The sequence below is a fragment of the Callospermophilus lateralis genome, chromosome 8, assembly GCF_048772815.1.
Source record: "Callospermophilus lateralis isolate mCalLat2 chromosome 8, mCalLat2.hap1, whole genome shotgun sequence".
Lineage (NCBI taxonomy): Eukaryota > Metazoa > Chordata > Mammalia > Rodentia > Sciuridae > Callospermophilus > Callospermophilus lateralis.
The window spans coordinates 80,663,160-80,686,164 of NC_135312.1; the positions used below are offsets into that span (position 1 = coordinate 80,663,160).

The 23,005-nt window shown below is 35.2% G+C and overlaps 1 pseudogene; it reads right to left on the bottom strand.

Moving 5' to 3' along the window:
• Positions 1 to 1,403: 1,403 nt before the first annotated feature.
• LOC143405732 (calcium-binding protein 39-like pseudogene) lies at positions 1,404 to 22,444 on the bottom strand (annotated as a pseudogene).
• Positions 22,445 to 23,005: the final 561 nt, after the last annotated feature.

The following is a 23,005-nucleotide window of genomic DNA, read 5'->3' on the forward strand; positions in this document are numbered from 1 at the left end:
TTGCCTTACAGCTAACCTGGATAGCTTGTTGCTTATCTGCTCTCAAAGATAAAGATTTTCCACTCAGCAGAAGGAACTTGCCACTGATACCAAAATATATCAAGTAATTATAAGATTATAAGCATTAAAAATGGGTTTCTAAAGTAGAAGACTTAAAGTTTCTACTTTAAATATGTTAAGTTATGGTTTCTTTTTCACAAACTAGCTACACTTTTTTTCTGACAGTCTTTCTGGTCATATTTTTGAAGGTAAAACACACCAGAAACAAACAGTGAAATGGTTTCTAGGGGTTGGGGGATGGGGAAAATGGGGAGTTGTTTAACAGGTAAAGAGACAGAGTTTTCATTTTGTAAAATGAAAATATTCTGGAGATTGGATGCTCAACAATATGAATACACTATACCCTTACTACAATTTACAGCAAAATATGGTTTAAATGGTAAATGTTATGTGTTTTGTACCATAATTATGTTTTTTAAGTTAAAAAAATTGTTAGATGAAATATATTTCCCACATAATGACAAAATAGATAACAGATGATAAAATTATAGATGATTATAATTATGCTATCAAAATACAAATATATACATGTGACCAATTGTATTTTCAAAATGTTAATATAATTTACCCTGTAGAAATTCAAAAATTACACTAATAAAATGTCCTTCTCTTTCCAAGATGTAATTTTCCATTTCCTTTCACCACCCACTTCCTCTCCCTGAAGGTAGCTTCTGTTGCTGTCTCCTACATACCTTTCCAGAGTTATTTTGTGCGTATGCACCTCAAGAGGAAGCTTAGATCCTTTAATCTGCTTCTAATATATATGACAACATGCTTTACAGAGTGATACATTTTCCTTTTGTCACCTAATTATATGTGTTAGAGTACATTCCACATGAGCTTGTAACAAGTACTTGGGTTTTTCCACAATGTGCAGACTGGCCTCATAGACTGCATTTTATTTATTCATGCCTCTTGTGATCCACATTATATATGGTTGGCTACAATCAGGTCTAAAGAATATAACTTTTTGCTCTTTAAAGTTAAATTGCCTCAGGTGGCCATGGTGGCCCACCCCTGTCATCCCAGATACTCAGAAGGCTGAGGCTAGAGGATCACAAGAGTGGGCCCAGCCTCGGTCACTTAGCAAGACCCTGTCTCAAAATAGAAGAATAAGAAGGAGAAGGAGGAGGAGGAGGAGGAGGAGGAGGAGGAGGAGGAGGAGGGGAAGGAGGAGAAGAAGGAAAGAAAGAAGAAAGAAGAGAGGAGGAGGAGGAGGAGAAAAAAGAGGAGGAGGAGGAGAAAAAAGAGGAGGAGGAGAAGGAGAGCTGGGAATGTAGCTCAGTGGTAGAGAATTCCTGGGTTCCATCCCCCCTACCTCAAAAAAAAAAAAAAATGTTTCTTTAGAGGCCAACTGAATTTAAATGACCTAGATAATTCAGGAAATCCCCAAGTACCTTAAAAATATCAAAGGCATCTGAAGCAATATCAAATGTTGATAAATCCACATACTTGAAGAAATCTCTGAATTGGTTAGAAAAAAATAGGATGGTTTTGGCAAGTGCTTCATGTTGAATACATTCTCTCAGCATAATCCCACAATGTAAGGCAATCCATGGGGCTTCATATCCCTTGAGGAACGTAAACAGAGAATGAGGAAGTGCACTAATATACCCCACAGCAGGACTCTGAGTGCCTATCTGTCTTCTCAGGATGTTGTTCAATATTTAGGTCACATTTTTTTCCCCTCCAAGTCTATCATCTGTAGTTCAGCTATCATCACCAGCAGCCCCCTGTTGTAGAGTTCTTGTGCCAGCTGAGCCACTGCTTCTCTTGGGATTCCTTGTTATTTGTACCACACAGAATTTCTTTCATTGCTTTCCAGATTTTGACACTTCTTCTGAAGCCTTTTCAGTCTTTTGTCTTGCTTTTCCAAAATGGTACTATTGTTTTTCAGAATTTTCACAATTTCTGCTGGATTTTTGTGTGATTTACTAAAGAAAGACTTTCCCCCCACATATAATATTCTCCTCTTCCAATATGGGATGTGAAGGAAACAGCTGCACCACCACCACTCCAATGGTCTCTAGACCACAGGTAACTCCATTCCGCTTTGTTCTCTATGTCATTGTCTTTTTTTGTTTTGTTTACTTGGATTATTTTGCTTTTTACTTCCTCATGGGGGATTGGTTGCCATTTCTATCTTCTTTAGCATAGCACATTAATTTGATTTATATATTACATCCTTTTGTCTTACCATATTCTATATTTCCATATTCTGTTTTCGTCTATTCACTTTTTCATTATCTATCTTTCTTCCTTCTAACTCCCTATTATTTTTCTCTTTCTCCTTTCTTTCTTCTTTTATCCAGCCTCTTCTTTCTCTTTGATTTTCATAACGTATATTGTAGCATTCTTTGGCGCATTGAAGTACTATTCCCCTGTTCCACTACGGATGTATTAGAGTTGTAGAAAATGTTTTACTCAGTTTGAAGACTTAGTAGTATATGATTTGGACTTCAGTATTTGCAGTTATAAGTGATCGCCAGTTCCCTTTAAAGAGGTAACTGATCAAAGCAATTGATCAAAATACCAAAAACATAATAACTGGATCCTTTGACACCCAGATACTCTCCTTGTTGGAACACATAGTAAAGTGAAAGCAGTCTACTAAAGGGTACTCCAGCTAACAGTGGTGAAAATATCCACTTTATCAGATTGGCAAATCTCAACACATAACTACAGAAAACAGGAGAAAACAGGGAATCAAAATACCTCCAAAAATCTATGCCCCTTCCCCGACAACTGAATTCTTAGACAGTGAAGTGGGTAAAATTTCAGACAAATAATTCAGAAGTTGATGATTAAATGTTCAAGAAACTAAAAGAAGATTTAAGAAATGAATTGAGAAAAAAACACAGTTGGTAAAAATCATTAAAATAAAGTGATAGATAGCCACAAGTCATCCGTGGGCTGTCTGTGGACTTTGCACAGAGTAGCCTAATGAGGGGATAAGTCTGGCATTGGAAACCTCCCGTGGCACTCCTACAGGAGTTGATTACCTGATGCAGGTGAACTTCCCCCTCAACCTCTGCCAGAGATCCCACACAGCAAGTGAGATGGGAGTGACCTTCCAAGATGTCAATCAACCTGCTGAATGCAAGACACCAGGAAGCAAGACACTGCCCTTAGAACCTTATCCCTGCTTTTGATGTACCCCAATATAAATAAAGCAAGCTCTGGCTCCATTTTGCCAGAGTATAGAAGCTCTATTGTCTGATTGGCTTGCCTGTCCCACTCCCACTTTTGAAACTATTTTCTATAGTCTGTGTTTTTTTTTTTTTCATCATTCCATTTTTCTTAGCTTTTATTTCTCAGCCAGTCCACTGCATCAAGGGGAACGCCATTTCCATCGCCTGCGCAAGACACGGGCAAGAATAGGTATTCTGAAAAACAACCAAATAAATATCCTAGAAATAAAATAATCAATAAATCAAATTAAAATTATAGGGACTGAGGTTGTGGCTGAACGGTTAGAGCGCTTGCCTAGCAAGTTCCAGGTGCTGGGTTCCATCCTTTATTTTATTTATTTATTTTTATAAATAAATAAAATAATACCTTTATTTTATTTATTTATAAAAATAAATAAATTAAATAAAGACATTGTATCCAACTACAACTAAAAATATATATATATGTAAAAAATTAAAATTATAATAGAAAATATCACTAATAGATCAGACCATGTAGAAGACAGATTTTTAGGTCCAAAAGACAAGGTATATAATCTTGAAAACAGCCAGAAACAAACTAAACATGATAAGAGAGCAAGACCAAAATGTTCAGGAAATGTGGAATAATCCAAAAAGGCTAAATATAAACATTGAGATAGGAAGTGAGATACAAACTAAGGGTATGCATATACTTTTTAATGAAGTAATAAAATTCCCAGACCTTAGGAATGAGATGGATAGCCAAATAAGGGAGGTTTCAAAACTCCAAATAGACAAGATGAAAAAAAAAGACACATTATAATTAAAATGCCTAATATACAGAACAAGGATAGAATTGAAAAAGCTTCAAGAAAAACATAGTAGGTCACATTTAGAGGTAAACCAATATGCATCACAATTGATCTCTCACCCCAGACTTTAACAGCTAGGAGGGCTTGCAATAATGTTTCCTAAGCTCTGAAAGATAACAATGGCCAGCCAAGAATACATACAGTAAGGCTATCTTTCATAATTGAAGAAGAAATAAAACCCTTCCATGATAAACATAAACTAAAAAATTCATGACCACTAAACCAGCACTACAGAAATACTTCATGCAGAGGAAATACAAAACCAACTTGAAAACCAGCAAACAAATGAATCTCACTAGAAGAGTAGCTTCATACAGGAGAACTGAGTCCAAATAAAACATTAGAAATAAATCAAAATGATAAGAAATAAGAATCATCTCTCTATAACAATTTTTTAAAGAGAGAGAACGAGAGAGAGAATTTTTTAATATTTATTTTTCAGTTTTCGGCGGACACAACATCTTTGTTTGTATGTGGTGCTGAGGATCGAACCCGAGCCGCACGCATGCCAGGTGAGTGCGCTACTGCTTGAACCACATCCCCAGTCCTCTCTATAACAATTTTGAATGTAAATGGTCTCAATTCTCCAATTAAAAGACATAGACTGGTAGTGCGGACTAAGAAAGAAGATCCAACCATATGTTTTTTACAAGACCCTCACTTTACAGGGAAATACATGCATAGGCTAAAGGTGAAAGGTTGACACAAAGGTATTCCATGTAATTGCAGACCAAAAGCAAAGAAGAATAGCTACTCGTATCTGACAAAGCAAACTTCAAGACAAAATTAATCAAATAGACAAGGAAGGTTACTTCACACTGGCAAGGGGGTTATACAACAAGAAGATATAGTTATTGTAAATATTTATGCCCTAAATTCCAGTGCACCTACTTGCAAAAAATAAATACTACTCAGGAAGAAAACAAGGATGTCCACTTTCAACACTCCTTTTCAATATAGTTCCTGAAAATCTAGCCAGAGCACTCATGCAAGAGAAGGAAATTAAAGAAATACAAATAGGAAAAGATGAAGTCAAATTGTCTCTGCTAATAACATGCTCCTATATCTAGAAGCTCCAAAAAACTCCACCAAAAGTCTTCTGAAGCTGATAAACAAATTAAGCAAAGTAGCAGGCTCTAAGATCAATAATATGCTGTTGGTATCAAAACAGACATAAAGACCAATGGAATAGACAAGAAGGCACAGTGACAAACCCACACGGTTAAAGTCATCTGATTCTTGACAAAGTGCCAAAAGCATACATTGGAGAAAAAATGCATTTTTAACAAATGATGTTAGGAAATCTATATATTCATATGTAGAAGAGTGAAACTAGATCTCTCTGACTCTGCATAAAAATCAGCTTAAAGTGGACTAAAGAACTAGGAATTAACCAGAAACTTTGCAACTGCTAGAAGACAACAAGGTCAACACTCAAACAAATTGGTGCAGGCACCAACTTCATTAATAAGACTTCTAAAGCACAAGACACGAAACTGGAGATCAATAAGTGGGATAACTTCAAATTAAAAAGCTTTGGCACAAGAAATGAGACATTTAAGAGCATGAAGAGAGAACGTATAGAATGGGAGAAAAATTTTGTCAGTTTTCCAATAGGAGATTAATATCCAGAATATATTTAAAAAAAAGCCTCAAGGATTGGAGTTGTAGCTCAGTGGTAGGGTGCTTGCCTAACAAGTATGAGGCTCTCTGTTTGATCTCCAACACTGTAAAAACAAAACAAAACAAAACAAAAAACAAGAACTGAAAAATTTAACAGGAAAAAAAAAAAAAACAAAAGCCCAGTTGATAAGTGAACAAAAAAACTAAACAGACATTTTTCAAAAGAAGAAATACAAATGACCAACAAATGTATAAGGAACAGTTCAGCATATGAAAATGCAAATAAAAATTACACTAAGTTTTTATCTCACTTCAATTAGAATGGCAACCATCAAGAATACGAATAATGATCCAGGTGTGGTGGCACATGCCTGTAAATTCCAGCAACATGGGAGGCTGAGTCAGGAGAAATGAGCTTGAGGCTAGCCTCAGCAACACAGTGAGATTCTTAGTAACTTAGGGAGAACTTGTCTCAACACAAAAAAATTATAAAAGGGTTTGGATGTAACTAAATGGTAAAGAACACCTGGGTTCAATCCCCAGTATGCCCCCCAAGAAAGAATACGAATAATAATAAATTATAGAGAGGATATGGGGGGAAGGGTATACTAATACATTGTTGTGGGCCTGAAAATTTGTACAACCACTTTAGAAAGCAGAATGGAAATTCCTCAAAAGACAAGGAATGGAACCCCATGTGACTCTGATATCCCGTTCCTTGGTGTTTATCCAAAGAGCTAAAATCAGCATCTGTAGTGATACACACATACCAGTGTTTATATGAACACCTGGTCAACACTCAAACAAATTAGTGCAGGCACCAACTTCATTCACAATAGTCATTCACAATAGCCAAGTTATGGAACCAGCCTACGTATCCCTTAATGGACAGATGGATAAAGAAAATGTGGTATATATACACAATGGAGTTTTATACAGACATAAAGAATGAAATTATGTCTTTTTCTAGTAAATGGATGGAACTGGAAACATCATGCTGAGTGAAATAAGCCAGACCTAGAAAGTCAAGGGTTGAATGATCTCTGTCATATGTGAAACTACAGATAATTATAGTAAGAAAGAGAGAGAGGTAGAAGGGGGAGAGAAAGGAGGAAAGGAAGGAAGGAAGACTCATGAAAATAGAAGTAGAACAGTGGTGTAGAGAAAGGGGATGGGGGAAGAGAAATGAGAAAGAGGATGAACAAGAGGAGTGGAATGAACCAAACTATGTTATGTGCATGTTTGAATATGTCCCAATAAAGTCCATTTTTATGTATGACTGTAATACAACAATTAAGAAATATTTTTTTTAAAAATGAACCCCTAAAGTTTGATAGTACTCCCCACAGAATCCCCTTTTTTGTGATTTTCATTGTCAGAGTCAATACATCCACCTGAATGTCTCTACAGCATCCATTCCCTCTGCAACATTTCAAAGTGTTCATCTTCGCCCAAACTTCACAAAATGCATGGCATTTCCCAAATCACTCTAACCAACTTAACATATATATTATATCTGTTTTACTTTGCATTTGTTGGCCAGTGAGTTTTTTCCTATTAAATGTTTATTAGTCACTTGAATATATATTCACTTGTGATTTTAAAAAAATCATCTGTTCTTTATGCATTTTAAAGGGTATTTTTCTTTTTTCATTTTAAGAGCTCTCTTTGTTAAGGAATTAATATTTTGTGTCAAATACACCACAAATATTATTTTACCAGTATGCTATTATGCTCTTAAACTCTTAATTCAAATAAAATATAAATCACACACTTATAATCTTTATACACTGAACACACCCAAGTAATTAGCACCCACATATGGAAACAGAAAAATAGGCCACCCAGAAACCTCTCCGTTCCTTCTAGTCGTCATTGCTCCAAGAAGATAATATATATTTTAGCTTATAACAACATAGGCCATTGTGTTTGTTTGTTAAACCTCATATAGTTAGAATTATTCTGCAGGTGCTCTTTCATACTTGCCTTCTGTCACTCAACATATTTCTGAAATTTATTCATGTTGCACTCATTCTATTGAATTCCACTGTACTCCACTGGGTGACACAAATCCTATTGGTGACAGTACTTAGATAGTCTCCACTTTTGGAGAATCTGAGTGTTTCAACAACAGAAGAAAAACCAAGAAATTGAGAAAATGAAATATTTTAAAATTAAGCAAATTTCTCCTAGCTGAAACAAAACAAGCCTTCAGATTAAAAAGAACTACTAAGAAAAAGAAGGACAAATGAAATAGACCCCAAATTGGATAGATCTATTTGGAACTTAAGAACATCAACAATAAAAATTATCCAGAAACAGGGAGAGAACAGGTTATATCCAGAGCAACAAGAATCGCAATGGCATCTCACTTTCCATCTAATACAGTATGGGTAAGACATAATGAATCAATGCCTAAGAAAATGTGGAAAAATTACTCTATCCTAGAAATCTATATTCATATGCATCATTAATAAACCTGTAGGTAAAAATTCTGCCATTCAGCAATACAGAGTTAATGTAATTATTTGTTTATAAAATTGATCTAACCTTTCTAACAAAATTCCTATTAAATCCATTGTTTCCAGTTCTGTTTCTTTCTAATATCTCAATTTATCCCACATAACATAGTTTCTTTAAGATTTCCTCTGACCAGGCATAATGGCACAGGCCTGTAATCCCAGCAGCTTGAGAGGCTGAGGCAGGAGGATCACAAGTTCAAATCCAGTTCAAATAGCAAGGCCCTAAGCAACTTAGAGGACCCTTTCTCTAAATAAAATATAAAAAGGTCTTGGGATGTGGTTCAGTGATCAAGCATCCCTGGGTTCAATCCCTGGTACAAAAATAAGAAGAAAACAATGATTTCCTCTACCTCAAAACACTTTTCTCCCCTCCAACCCTAATAACATAAAAGGACCTCAGTAGAGGAATTCACATCAGTTCCTCTAACCCATCCTCAGGTCCTCTGGGATCCTCGGGGTTGATTCTTATGTGCCTGGTGATCCTCCTGGTTTCCTTAGCTAATGGCTGTGTTGAAGAATTGTATTTTATTCTCTGGGCTCTGGCAGACCTGGGTGAACTCTCCTTTCTGATGTAAGCCCACATTGGCTCCATCCAAGCCCATCTTTCCAGGTCTCATCAAAGTCTTTCTCTGACTTTTGCTCAATTCACATGACTGCACACACCAAGCCACCCCACTGTGACCCCCATGGCAATCCATCTGGTTTTCGCTTTAGCTGCTTCTCTGTTCCCACCAGACAATAAGGAACTTGTGGATCGACTTTATTTCACACAGGGGTCTAGGGAGCCACTGAAGTCACCCATTCCACCCTTTCTCTCCCAACCACACTGTGCCTCCAGAGTCACCCTGCCCTACTTGTGCCAGAATGTATTTCTGCAGATTTCACCTGTTTAGGGCTTTCCCTTAACCACAAAATACTGCACCTTTCACCCAACTCATGAGAAGCTAGGGAACATTGCAAAATGGATGTTTCTGAAGCTTCTCTTTCTCTTTTCTGCCTACAATCCACTGGCTGAAAATGGCCTTCATTTATCCTACTTCTTTCCAGGCAAAGATCACTCTCCATCATATTCTCCACATTCCACTCGACTTCTCTCTTTTGACTTATGGTGATCAAATTGCTATGAAAGAAAAAAGAGGAAGCACAAAATATATTAGTTTAATGATCTCAAAATATCTAACTACCTTCAATAAGTTAAACTTAACTAAAATAGATATCAAAAAGAGTAGTAGTTTTTTATTATAATTATGTGAATATGTAGATAGTTTTTGACTTAAAATTGTTTGACTTGGAATTTTTCAACTTTACAGTGACACAAAGGTTATGCATATTCAGCAGAAACCATACTCCGGGTTTTGAATTTTGATATTTTCCTCAGCTAGCAGCATGTGATATGATACTCTCTCCACATACTTGGGTAGAGGCAGTGAGAGGCAGCTCCCAGTTACAAGCTCATAAAGGTAAACAACTGGGACTCTGAGCACACTGTGTTGCAGAACTATGATGCTTGGTAGGCTAGATGTAATTAATGCATGTTTTAATTATTATATTTTCAACTTATAATGGGTTTAATTGAGCTGTAACCTTATCATAAGTCTAGCAGCACCTGATTGGGGGCAAAAGGTCACGTGATTAAATAAGTGAAATAAAAATGCTAAAAAGTATTGCTCACAGTAAAAGGATTGATCATTAGGAGGACAAAAGCATGGAACTATTGCTTTCTCTTTTAAATCATCATGTACTACTTAAAGTACAATTTTACCAACCATGGCTTCTATTTCTTCATGTTTATTTTGCCATTAATTGCTGATGAATAATTTCCAGGACTTTGCCTTCCCTTCCACTGATTCTCAAAGTAACCTTCTTTGGTTGGAGCAGTCTGGCACTCTTATTGAACACAGACACCTTCCTTTGTCTTCCTTTCATGGTCATTTTCCTTCACATACTTCTGGACAGTATCTCAGCTCCTAGAGTACTTTGTGGGTCTAATAACACACACATTATTCCTGTGGCAAGAATCCTTCCTCAACTTGTTTGACATTATAGATCCTTCCCACCAGTTTCACCCAACTAACATTTGTGCAGTGTATGTGGCATGAGAAAGTTATTAAAATGTTTTGAATCTCAGTGTTTCCATCTATATAATGGAGATAAGATGGTAGGTCCATGCAAGACACTGGTGATACAAAGACATACTAAATCTAAAATCTTGTACCTAAACGTCTTGAGTGCTTGGCTAATTTTTTAATATCCTTGAAATAAATAATAAAAATAAAATGTATAATATGCCTGTTTTAGTTTGGATCTGAAATGTTCACCAAAGACCCATGTGTTAAAGAATTTGTCTCCAGTCCCTAGCACTATTGGAAGGCGGAACTTTAGGTCACTGAGGACATGGCTTTGAAGGGATATTGGGACCCTGGCCTGCTTCCTGTCTTTCCCTCTTTGCTTCTTTTCATGACCCTCTTGGGGTGGGTAGCCTCTTCTGCCAAACCCTCTTGCCAGAATATACTGTCCTGCCACAGGCCCAAAGCAATGTGACCAAACCAGAGACTAAATCCCCTGAAACCACAAGCCAAAAAATTCCTTCTTCTTGAATGTTGATTTTTCTTAGGTATTTCATCAGATTGATGGAACACTAACACAATTCCTAAGGTTTATTTTATTATTATTAATTTCCCTGATAAATAGGGGAATTTTTTTAAAAAATTCATGTCTAGTTGTCCTTTATATTTTATTATATTTTGGTTGTTGATTTTTCCTTTCTTTTTTTATCATTTAGAAATACAAAAAGCTTTCTTATAATACATCACTAAGTTAAGTCCTCTCCATAATAATATCTCTTATAATTGTCCTATCAGGTCAAGGAATTAATTTTGTCTTATTACTATTTAATTTTCTGTGATATTTATTCGATTTTTTTATGTCTTGTGCAAATTTCAATTCTGCTATTAAAATTCTGGTTTAGTACTAAAAATGACATTATTTTCTTCTTTCCCAAAGCTTCCTTTTAATTTCTATCTTTAATATTAAATGAATAGTCCCTCACTGTTTTCCTTACATTCATGAGTTCTTGAATTTTTTTACTAGCTCAATGTAGAAAGTTTTGAAAAGTCCAATTTTTATGTTATAAAAACCTTTTCAAGTTCATGTTTTTTCACACCTTGACTTCTATATTATATTCCTTTTAATGTTAAACTGTATTTCTATAGACCTCAGTTTGTTGGGGCTTTTTTTTTTTCTTTGTTGACTCATTTGACTCATTCTAGAGAGATTTATCCAGACCAGATGTTGGCCATAAACAGGACAGAGGATGCTTTGGAACCCTGCACTGACCACCTGGATGTTATTACAACACTATTCTCACATGTAAAGCTTGGATCGGAGGCTGGTTGAGAAAGTTTCTCTTCCCCAGTTCAGTGAGCCTGGAAGCCTCAACAAGAAGCCAGAACTTGAAAGGGGAGCTCCCTCTCTATAGAAATGTTCTTCTTTTTAATGAAGCTGTAGCACTAATTTCTAAGTCTACTTTCCAACATTTTTGCTGTGCATGCCTCTCTGTCAAGTAAAAAAAGTGTGATTCTATCTGCCCTACTTTCCAGTTAGAATACCAGGCAGATCAAAGAGAAACTGAATCACCCTGCTGGGTTTCCTTACTGGAACCGCGACCTTCCCTCGCAGCTTCTTTTTTAATAGAACAGCAGAAATATGTCTATGTTTAGGCTGAGGTCTTCCTTGTCCTTACATTCAGAAGATGGTTCTCTTTTCAACCAAAGAGAAATAAATCACATTGTCAGTAAAAAGTGTAGAGAGCACTATAGAAATTTATGATTTTTTTTTCCTTTCCATATTTTTGTAAAATCAATATTTACTCCTTTTTAAATTTAAGTAATCTATAGGGGAAAGTTAGATTGCTCAGATACTCTATTCTCATATTCTGAGTGTTCAGGTACGAATAAATAAATGCGAGGAATGCATGAAACATTTGCCTTTGACACATAAGTGATATGGTTTACTTAATCATCATGACTTTTTTTTTCCTGGATCCATTTGCATTAATTGCCTATCCCTGTGATTTTTCCTTTCTTATCTCTGTATCACAAGAGAACAGGGCTGTAGGGAGGGAAGTACTGAGACCTATTTAATTCCAGATTTTGTGTCTCTTGGCTTCTGGTTGGCTCTGACACAGGAAGGCACTGGTGGGACATTGCAAACTGGGAGAAAGGAATAGGCAGGCAGCATCTTCCCTTCTCTGGGCCTTCGGTGGCATTTTCAATACATTTTTATTCTCTCCAACTCCCTCCTGGTTGGCCTGTGATGACTGCATCTCACCACAGTTGACCCTGCACTCTGGGATTTGGTAAAACTGCCTCTTCTGTTTGTTCCCTCCAACCTAGGGTTAGTGGTTTCTGACAATTGTTAAGTTCTAAATTTTCACAGCATCCAAGGGCTGCTTCTTTCATCACCTTCCTAAGCATTATCTACATTAAATTCCTTCTGTTTAAAATACCTAGCATTTTTCTTAGTTATACCCTGAATGATACGCAAGTCATTAAATTAGTATATAGAGCTATCGCCAACTTATCCTCTTTAGAGTTACGTCTTCCAGTGGGCATTTAATACTATTAATGGTTAAGATAATAAAATAAAAATAAATGCACATTTTCACATTCTTTCTCAGATTCCTCATCTAATAAATAAATTAATTAAATATTGTTTTTCCTATGAAGGAGTCTTCCTACTTTCCCTGGTGCTGGGGTTAAATCCAGAGCCGCCTCCTTGCTGAACATGTGCTCTGCCACTGAATTAAACCCCCAGTCCCCAAATTTTAAAATACTTTTGAAATTTTCCTCTATATAAAATAGTTTTCACAAAAATTAATTTTCTGTCCATTACCTTACATAAATACTAAACAACTAGGAATCTATACATGATTAAGTTACAGACTTTCAAGTCACTGATTATATGTCAATAAATCAACAGTTGAATGCCTTTTAGAAACACTAATTTTAAAATATTAAATCGTATGGTGTTGCTTATTTTCTGAACAACAAAACGTTTACATATAATCTTTACACTTTCTATTTTTCATAAGATGAAACATCTTCTTTTTTAATAGAGCTTTATAATTATACATAGTAGTTGGAGTCATCCCAACAAACTCATACATGCATGAAAATCGATCTCAGTTAATGATCCCCCTTTTCCCCTCTCACTGTTCCGTCCCTTTATCTTTCTCCTTCTAAACATTTTCTTAATTGTGAAAGGGTCTGATTTTATCCCTATGTTAAGCAAATGTATTGGTTCCAATTTTGAAGTTGAATAATGAATGATAAGCTATATACTTCAAGTATATTTTACAAAAATTATTTTAAACAAGAATATAATTCATAGTCAATAAAAACCAGTCAGAAATTTCCCTTACAGTCACTTAAAAACTGAAGCAATGCCAACAGGTCTTGCCTTGTAAGTACAGAATGGTCCATTTGCACAGCTTCTGCTAATGCAGTCAGGTTTTCAGTGGGCCAAAATATTTCAAGTTTTTGCCAACAGACTGGAAATTTCCTGTAATTATTACATCTGAGTATTTTGCTAGAATAATGTATATGAAAAGATTTGAAAAGTTTGTGGATAAATTGATATGTTAATTGCTATGGCTTTGTGACATTTTATAATTTTATTACAGTTCATGGGCTTTGGTTATGTTCTTTGTACAGGGCTTGGATTCAGTTTTTCTTTGAAGGTCTCTGCTTCTACTTAACACATTATTTTTTTCTGGCTAAATTATTTAATTTGCTCCCTGGTTCTTTATCTCTAACTAGAATTTCATAGGTAGAATAAATTGACATCCCAACATAGGAAACAATTGCATATACTTTACATGATCCATGTTTTTATCCATACAGGAAAAAAAAATATTCAGTAAACTAATACTAGGAGTTTCTTGATATTGCATACTTTCTGCCCCAAATCATTAATCAAAACTTTATTCTGTGATAATATCAATGGTGTTTTCCTGGTAATCCAAAGAATTTTGGAAATTGAAAACCAATCAACCCTATGTTAGCCCAATTTTAATCCCATAATGGGGGTAAAGTTGACTTTCTTGTATTATTAGACAGATGGTTATCAAATACATTAACAAACTATCATTAGAACGTAAATAAAATTAACAAGCAAACCACTCTAATCATGATTCCTGCAAAACAGGATGGAAGTGGTATTTCTGCGTGGATAGGAGTATTGGAAGTCAGTTATAAGGACTTTAAAAGAATGAAAAAGTTAATAAAGAAAAATGGAGTGGCAGAAGGAATATTTGCCTGTGAACTCTATTGCGGTGTAAATAATTTAGTATCTGCAAAATTCCTATGTTAAAAACCAATATCCAGCGTGTTGGTATTAAAAGCCGGGACCTATGGGAAGTGACTAGGTCAAGAGGGTTTGAGCCTCATGAATGAAATTAGTGCTTTTATAAAAGAGGCCTGAGAGAGATTTTTTTTTTTTAATCTCCCTTCCATCATGTGCCAACACATAGAAGTGACCACCTATGAAAAACCAACCCTCACCAGACACCAAATCTGCTGGTGTCTGAACTTAAACTTCCCAGACTCCAGAACCGCGAGCATTAAGTTTCTGTTGCTAATGAATTGCCCATTCTAGTGAATTTTGCCATAGCAACTCAAGCAGCCTAAGACAATTTCCAACCCTGACTTTTTTCCCCACTGCATTCTGATACTCAAGCTCGAGCTGCAACATTATTTCTGCTTTGACAGAAGGATCTACCTTAGACTGCTAATAGGAGGAGCTAGAGGAAACTGGGAGCCAGGAGAATGGGAAAAGAATCTTGTACCTTACCATTTGCTCCCTGGCTTCCTCTTCCTTCCATGAGGATCACCCTCGGAAGGCATTTGTTTCATCTGAACAAGGGAAGCTCCTTCCCTTGGAAAATATTGATTCCAGGTTTCAATATTTTTTCAGCACTTATAGGACCAGCTTCATCAGGCACCGCCCCTCAGAGGCACAAACACCAGTGGCTGGTGCTTCCGCTGCTTCCAAAGTCTCCTTCTTAGGCCCCGTGTAGTGTCCCTTTATGTTTCTAAGTTTTAATGATTCCCGTCTCTTCCCTAAGGGTAGCAGCTGCCTCTTACCAGTTGCTACTTTCATGAGCACTTACAAAGTAGTTCTCTTTTTTTACCATTTCAACAGCTTAGCTACTAGCTTTATGCCTCATTAAGAATTCATCTTATTAAATTCTCTCTGCTTAAATACATACAGTCATTTCTGTTTCCTACCTGGACCATGGCTGATATACTTTCAAAAGACGAAAGGAGGTTATGAATTCTTCTTTACACAATTGTAAAATCGATCCGACCAAGGCAAAAAAGGTACAAAGAAGGAACCCAGGATGGTAGGAATAGAAAATCATGGAAGATAATAGTGGCCATAAAAACTTAAAGCAATTTTATTCTTTAGGTTTGCATTGCAATTAGGAGGCAAGACAATGAATGTGAAAGAATTAAAACGAACATGACCTTGAGGGAAGTTCATAGTAGGGTGGTTATGAACTAGTGCATCATCCAATTCCCACTTTACCTCTGCTCCAAAGTTCTCAGTGTGGATTTCATAAAGATGTACAGACAACCTAAGAATAAGGATTTCATGAGATATTTAGTGTTAATAATACAGCACAGTAAAACTAATATTTGTATCTTTTTATTAAGTTTATTTCAATAATTCAGTTAAATTTTTTTGTGGTGTTATGGTTTGGATATATGGTGTCCCTCAAAAGCTTATGTTTGAGACAATAAAAGAATGCTCAGAGGGGAAACGATTAGACTGTGACAGTTGGAACCTAATTAGTAAATTAATCCACTGATATGAAATAACTGGATGCAAGTAGCTATAGGCAGGTAGGATGTGGCTGGAGGTGGTAGGACAATGGGAACATGCCTTTGGGGTTTATATTTTGTCCCTGGTCAGCAGAACTACCTCTCAGCTTTCTGGTGCCATGTCCTGAGCTTCTTTCCTTTGCCACACTCTTCAGTCATAATGTTCTGCCCAGAGATATGGAGTCAGTCATTTATGGAGTGAGACCTCTAAAACTGTGATCCAAAATAAAGTTTTCCTCCTTTACATTGTTTTGTCAGGTCTCTTGGTCACAGCGACAATATAGCTGACTAAAACATCTGGGAAGTGGGTAAAACTGCCTTGTTTATCTAGCAACATTTCTGGTAATTTAGGAGGGAATAAACCATATGAAGTTAGTCTTCAAAGTAGTCATCATGACATATAATTAAAATGTGCAGTTGATTCAGAATCTAAAGGACAAAGACTTGTAATTAGTCCATTTCTTGTTTTCAGTAAAACATGTGTGGTATAAAAGGAATGCAATGGTTTGCACAATCAATGCCACAGTGGTAGGAAACGGGGTCTACAGGAAGTACTTAGATCTTGAGGGATCTGCCTTCATTAATGGACTAATGCCAACTATAATAAGGGGCTGGGGCTGCAAGTTGACTCTCTCACTCTCCCTTGCACTTCCATATTCTGCTATCTTGCCCTGCCGTCTTCCCATGAGATGATTCAGTAAGATATCCCTCATCAAATGCCAGCTCCTTAGTTTTGGAATTTCTAGCCTCCAATAATTATGAAGCAATTATTTGTTTATTATAAATTTTCCAGACTTGGGTGTTCTTATATACTAACAAAACTAGAATAAGAATTGAAGAAATCATTAAAATATAAAAAATATAGGTGCCCATTTATATAAATTTGAACTGGAAAAGAATTTTTGAAACAAAGTGATAAATTTAGAAGGTATTTTTTTTTAAATGCAATGGATTTAATAATATTAAATGTGAAACATTGACACCTCAAAATGACCACAAATAAAAAATAACAGACAAACTGAAAATATTAGTCACAGACTCCTAAGACTATTTCATAAATAAGCCATTGTAAATCTATGTGATTTGATGAATGCAATAAGAAAATTTATATAATTAATAAAAAGAAAAAGTAATTATACATAACATTAAAATTATTTGATAAAATAATGCATAAATTAGATAATATTTTCTGTCTACCAATCTAGCAAAGGGTTTAAATAAATGGGTAACTTTACACTATTTCTTTAAATAACAATTTTAAACAAATGATAACATGTCATACTTTCGTAAAAAATTAAAAGTATTAAAAGTATTCAAGCTTTTAACTTAGTAATTCTTTTTCCTAAAATTAAACCAACAAAAATGATGAGAGAAGGAAGCAAAATATATATTCCACATTGTTTATGATTCTAAAACAAACTAATGTCTACACTAATGTTACAATAAAATGGTATGAAAATATTATAATAATGTAATATTTTCTGATGTAAGAAAACATCAAATTTTATTTAATCAAAAAATAAATCATAGGGGAAATATGTCTTATGATGCTATTATTATACTTTATCAAATGCATGTTCTACTAAAAGGAGATATATTAAAATGATGGATTTGATGTTGCAGTAATGGTAATTTTAAAAATTTCTATTATTTTATTTTTTAATTAGGCATAAACTTCCAAATATTTTAAATTAAATTTGTATCAAAATCTCTACATTTTTCCCATTGCAAAGAATATGCTGCTATTTGCAGAAGTTATGTGAGCATGAAATGATCTTTTTGATGCATATTAAAAGAATGTTCAATATTAATGAAATGTAGCTACATAAATTAACATGGATTATAAATATATAACATTGGATGTTCAGAATTCAGGAAAGAGACCTGGACTAAAGTTATATCTACCTTATTCATGAATACTCCTTAATATAAAATCTTATAAACTCAAAGGATTTTTTAATATTATCATGTATCATTTAATACATTGGCTAGAACAGGCTTTAGAAACAGGCAGAAATGAGTTCAATCTATATTTCTTACTAGTATTATTTTCAAATTAATTGAACTCTAATAGTTTGGTTTTCTTATCTTTAAAATAGTTATACTAATTCCTAATCCCAGAGACTGTTAACAAGGAGATAAGACTAAAAAACATCTACCATAATTCTAGAACATAATAAAAAAGGATTAATGTAACTAATGTAATGATTAATCTTAATAACTCACAATGTCACTCTTTAAAGTTTATAGCTTGTGGTTCACTATTAGTATATTGAAAAACTACTAATTTTTGTATGGTGATTTTACATTCTTCATCTTTCTGAATTCATTTGTTATGTTCAATTTGTTGAGAGCTTTTATCATAAAGGGATGTTGACTTTTGCTGAATGGTTTATCTGCATCTGTTGAAATGATCAGTGTGTTTTGTCTTTTCTGTTACTGTGATGTATCACAGTTATTAATTTCTGCAACTTTAACCATTCTTTCAACTCTAGGATGAATCCTCCTTGAACAGAGAGAATGATCTTTTTAACGTGCTGTTAAATTATGTTTACTGGTATTTTTTGAGAATTTTTTGCTTTTATGTTTATCAGGAATATTGGCCTATAGATTTCTTCCGTCCTTTCTTCCTTCTTTTTGTTGTTGTTGTATCTTTATCTGGTTTTGATATGAGGCCTCATAGAATAAGATATATGTTCCACATATACCAATGCTGGCCTCATAGAACAAGATTGGAAGTATTCTCTCCTCTTTAATTTTCTTGAATAGTCTGAAAAGAATTAACAATATTTCTTCTTTAAATGTTTGGTAGAATTCATCAATGAAGCTATCAGATTCTGGAATTTTCTAGAATAGGAACTTTTTTTTTTTTTACTGATTCAACCTTCTTACTCATTACTAGTCTGTTCAGATTTTCTATGTCTTCATTTTTCTATGTCTGTGTGTTGAATGAGTCCAAGAATTTATTCATTTATTTTAACTTGCCAAGTTTGTTCATGTATAATTATTTGTTAGTATCAGATGATCCCTTATATTTGTAAAAAAAATCCCTTTGTAATAGCTACAAAAATAAATAGAACATCTGAATGTAAATTTACTCAAGGAGATGAAAGATACTACATTAAAAACTATAAAACAATAATAAAACAAATTATTGAGGACCCCCCCCCAATGGAAAAATGTCCTGTGTAAATGGATTGGAAAAAATTAATATTATTAAAATATCCACACAACCCAAAGCCATATACAGACTCAATGAAAGTTCTATCAAAATACCAATGGCATTCTTTGCAGAAATGAAAAAAGAATCCTAAAAGTTGTACACAACCATAGAACATCCCAAAAGCTAAAACAATATTGAAGCAGAAAGAATATAGTTTGAGGCATCACATTTCCTGATTTTAGGAGGTATTATAAAGTTATAGTAACCCAAACAAAATGATACTAACATAAAAACAGACACATATACAAATAGAAGAGAAAAGAAGGTCAGAATCCATGTATCTACAACAAACTTATCTTCAATAAAGTTGCCAACAACACATAATAGAGGAAGGAAAGCTCTCAAATAAATGATTATGGGAAAACTGAATATCTACATGTGGAAGAATTAAGCTAGATCTCTCTCACCATATACAAAAATCAACTCAAAGTGGAATAAAAACATAAATGTAAGATCTGAAACTGAACCTACTGGAAGAAAACATACAAAAATGCTCCGTAACATTTGAGTGGGCAAAAATAAACAAACATATTTAAGTAAAGAGCTTCTACTCAGCAAAGAAACTAATTGAAAGAATAAAAAGAATCTACAGAATGGGAGAAAATATTTTAAAACTATATATCTGACAAAGGATTAATATTCAGAATATGTAAGGAACTGAAACAATTGCAATAAGAATAGTAATCCACTTTAAAATTAGCAAAGACCTTAATGAGTATTTCCCTAAAGATGATCTATAAGTGATTATCAGTTCCATGAAAAATGCTCGGCATAATTAATTATTAGAAACATATAAACCAAAACCACCATAAAATATCACCTCACTACAGTTAGAATGGCTATTATCAAACAAAACAAAACAAAACAAAAACAAAAACAAAGGATAACATGTTAATAAGGATGTAGCAAAAAAGGAAATCTTTATAGAGTGTTGTTGACAATATAAATTAGTACATCAACTATTGAAAAAAATATGTAGGTTTCTCAAAAATTAAAAATAGAACTACTATATGATCTGACAATCTCAACACTGGGTATATATCCACAGGGAATTAAATCAGTGTGTCACAAAACTCAACTCAAAATGGATCAATGACCTAGGCATTAAACAAGATGCTTGTTATCTGGTAAACATTTGAGATGCTGCAAATTACTGTGGTTTGATCATTACACAATGTATATATGTATCCAAACAGCACACTGTAGCCCATAAATATGTACCAATATTTTGTGTCAAAATTTTTAATTACCTTTAAAGATATTATAACTTATGAGGTCAGAGTTGGAGTGTCTGATTGATCAAAGATGTTTGGTAGGGATTGAGTATTATTTCTGGTGAACTTGGACTGGAGAAGGCAATTTGACATAAACATCTTACTCCTTCCCATTGAACACATCCACTTGAAGAAGCTGGAGACCTATTTCTAAGGGGCTGACAGATCCTGCCTTGGTGAGCTTAACATGAAATCAAGAAAGAATGCTCTTCTGAAGGCCAATACACCCTAAAAACTGAAAAATTGGGTCATATGTAACCCCTAATAATTTACTTATTTCCTACTTGCTTTACAAGGATTTGCCCAATTGGAATAGCCAGTCTTCAGTCATTGGGAAGAATAAATGAGGGTTGGAGAAAAGGGCAAAGGTTTTATCTGCAGTTTGTCCCATGCAGGGCAGAAGAAGTGGCAAAGAACTAAAACGGAGACAGAAAGAAAGAAGAACAAGGAAACCTCTCATTTTGTTGGCAAAAAATTAAGAGTCTACAAAGAGCTTCTGATCTCAAACCTCATGATCTTTACCAAGTCATACCACTCGGACATGAAACACATAAGACCTTCAGCATTCCTACAAAGCACAAGTTCCTATCACAACTTAAGGCCAGGTAACAATCTGAGAAAACGTGTTCCTAAAAATATATGTAATAAAGTACTTCACAAAATAAGTTTTAATGAAGCATTTAGTTTCCTAAGGTGTAAACATATTTTTGAAAGAATCATATTAGTAATTCGAAGTTAATGCAAAGTCAACTGACAATTTCCTGTGTACACCCCTCTTTTTCCCCATCTGCATAAAAGGGGAAAGGACTCACTTGAATTATCCCCAAATCACAATCCCCTGTGAATAAATTACTGATAGATAAATTTATATTTTTTGACTAATTTTGCTTGTGTTCCCAAATTTGTTCAAATATAGTACTAAAATTATTTTGTCCTTTTTTTCCCAATGTTCATTTCAGCTTACAGTATTTTTGTACTGATTAATCATTTCATGTTGTCTGTCTTTGGTTTTGCTTTGCAGAGTAAGGGAGGAGGTGGCAATAAAGAAGACATAAATACCAAATATTTTACAAGATTAAATAGTACATTCATGTTTTATGTTTATTCTGTAGCATTATGGGAATGTTCTCAATTACTTTACCACTGAAAATCTTCTGTATCTTCTCTCTGAATTAAATCCTGATTCTGAACTCTAGCTCCTTTTGTGAAGAAAATGATTAAAGAAACAGAAAACAAATAATGTACACTTTTTATTCTTTAAGTTACATATGCCATGTTTACTACTTCTCAAATATATGGATGTCTACATTAAGAATAAAATTGAATCATTTTTATGATAGATTTTTTTAAAAATTAGAATTAAACACCCTAAACATTTTTCAGATAAGGAAAATTCTTAAAGATATTTTTCTCTTAGCAGTCATTTTTAAAGAAAAAAAATAGGGGGACCCAACATGGCGGCGGGCGGGGAGGCAGCACTTTCAGTACCTCCTCATTAACAGGGTCAGAGAGATGCATTAATACACTTAGATTCTACCTGCTGAGAAACTTCTAGCAAAATTCCGCTGAAATGAGACCTGCTGGGAACTAGTAGGATTACTGGAGAGAACCGGGAACCGAAACCAACCGAGATTGGGTCAGACCAGAGACAGACCAGTCCCACCCCTCCCTTCGGACACTCCGGCAAGGAGCCTGGGGCCCACCATAGCAGAGAGGTGACGTCACCAGAGTTCGGCCGACGAGATTCTTCCCAGCAGAATCGACTTTAGCAGGTGTGTGACTCCCACCCCCACCAGATACAAACAGCCGGGAAACCTCAAAAATCTCTCCATGGGCGTGACTGTAGGGGCCGAGGGACTCCCAACCCCCAACTCCCCCTACCGCCAGCGGAGTGGACGTGACTATAGGGGCCGAGGGAAGCAGAGGGAATTCTCGATCCCAACTCCCCTTACCACCAGTGGCGACACCCAAGGTCTTAGCCGCCAGTTTCCGAGGGCGTGCCCACCAAAGGGGTCCGGAAAAATTAAACTGTTGGTTCCCAGATCACCGCTCCACAGCACTGGGGCTTAGATGAATGACAGAGAGAGTGCTCAGTCGTTCGGGAAATAGGGCACTCAGTGGGGCTGCAAGTGTAACCAGATCCTTGGGGAACGCCTCCGGTAAGAGGGCCTGGCTGGCTGGCAGGAGGAAGGGGGGGAGGGGCCGGAGAAGTAAAACGGCTCCGGACTAACAGGATTGAGAGACTCCCAGGAGCCGCCTTACAGGGATTTTTGTCAGCACATAGAGGGCAGAAGCTCAGCTCAGAGGGCACAGCTCCGCCTACTGGAAGAGAAGAAAATGGATCTCTAAGACTTCATTTTTTTTTAAATTTCTATTTTATTATTTTTTTCTCC